Below are 1,746 nucleotides of genomic sequence, written 5' to 3' on the forward strand. Positions count from 1 at the left end.
ATCCCATCTCCAACCGCATCCCCCCACCCGTGAGCTGAGCCAGACCAGCTCCTCACCAGCCACAGTTCTAGTACAGCTTTCCTGGGGGAATGGGCTGGCAACAAAGCACAAAAATGACTCTCTCAGTGCAGGACACGCAGAGGCATTCCCAGAACCTCTGAAGAACAGGATGTGGCCCCATTCCAGACCCCAAAGCATCTCATACATTTTTCTCTGGGCTCTGGTTAGCACAAGAGCATCAGCACAGGGGGGTTACCAGCTCCTGCACACTAAAGCTCATATGCTCCAGAAATGCTGCAGGTAAAGCTCCCCCCTTCCATCCCCTGGCTTTGCCTGCAGCCCTTCCTGGAGAATCGCTTCATCCTTGGATCAGCTGCAATTAAACACATTCTGCAGCCTTAGCCTTTGAGCAGCAACAAATTCCACCTGCTTTTGTGGAGAAAGAAATTCAGATCAGACCCCTGCTGTGGCAGAAACAGATCTGGAAAGCTGGAATCCAGCTCCTTCTGGGGAACATCAGCATGACTACCCCACAGGCTCCACACTGCACGTAGTGCAAGCCAGGAGTGCTTTGTTTATGCTTAAACTGTCCATTCCCTTCCAGCCTTCAGGGGCTCCTGGAGCTGGCAGAGGGAAAAAAAACACCTAGTGCTGAAGTCTCAGGTTTCCTCAAGCATGCGAGAGCCAAAAACAGGAGGGAAGGTACCTGCTGGCAGGGCTCTCGGGTAGGCACTAGGAGCCTGCATGGCCAGACAGGTGAAAAAATGGGCAGCCAGGTGTGGTCAAGATTTGAGCCCACACAGTGATCCAGCTGTTTGGACAAGCCTCTCAAATCTGCAGGTTTTCAGGCATCTGCTACACCACTGAGAGTACGTAGTGATTCAGACTATGCTCACAACCAGGTGGAGGAGGAAGACACCAGGGGTTCAGAAAGACCAGGAGCTACCCAAAACCAGCTGTCTGTGAAGGCAGCAGCCCCAGCAAGGGGCTGGGTCTCCCACAGTAGGACCCGCGTTCTCATCCAGGCCCTAATGTGCTCCTGTGCAATATGGGTCATCACCTCTTTGCCTTCAGCCACTTGGCTTCTCTTACCCACAGTCTTGGGCAGACCCTTCCCAGGACACGCAGTCCAAGGAAACAGGCAAAAGCTGTGACACTGGCCATGCAGAGCAGCCTCCCCTGCTAGGAAGAGAAGGGGCTGGGTTGGTGGACACACAACAGCAGAAGGGTTAGAGCATGGTTCTCCACCTTCTTGCCCTCTGCTCTCACTCCTGGAGGTCTCCTTGGCCCTCTCCCCTGCCTCACACTCCATTTGCAGTGCCCCAGCCAGTGACACAACAGCTCTGTCATCACTGGGCTACTCAGACAATGGCACACATTCACTCCTGTGAGCACGGGCTCAGGTGGGTAATGGATTGGCTCCAAATGGCAAAGTGGCAGCTACTGCGAGCGCCACCAGCTCTACAGAAGACCCTACTTCAAGTGTTGCCAGAGGCACAAAACAGAGAAGATCCTGCAATAGATAGAGCAGCAGGAGTGAGTGAGGTGGGAGCAGGAGGTTCCTGGTGACCACAGAAAACGTGTGCTCCAAAACTCCCGAAGGCCTTGCTGTGCAGACAACAGAGTCCAGCTCCTGTCTCCTAGCCTGCCAGGATCACTGCAAGGCACGTGGGAGAGCAGCACTTGTTTCTCACATGATGCCTGTGGGCTAAACACAGGGAACAGACTTGGTTTCCTGCAGGAATG

The sequence above is a fragment of the Merops nubicus genome, unplaced genomic scaffold (genome assembly GCF_000691845.1).
Source record: "Merops nubicus isolate BGI_N331 unplaced genomic scaffold, ASM69184v1 scaffold36583, whole genome shotgun sequence".
In the NCBI taxonomy this organism is placed as follows: domain Eukaryota; kingdom Metazoa; phylum Chordata; class Aves; order Coraciiformes; family Meropidae; genus Merops; species Merops nubicus.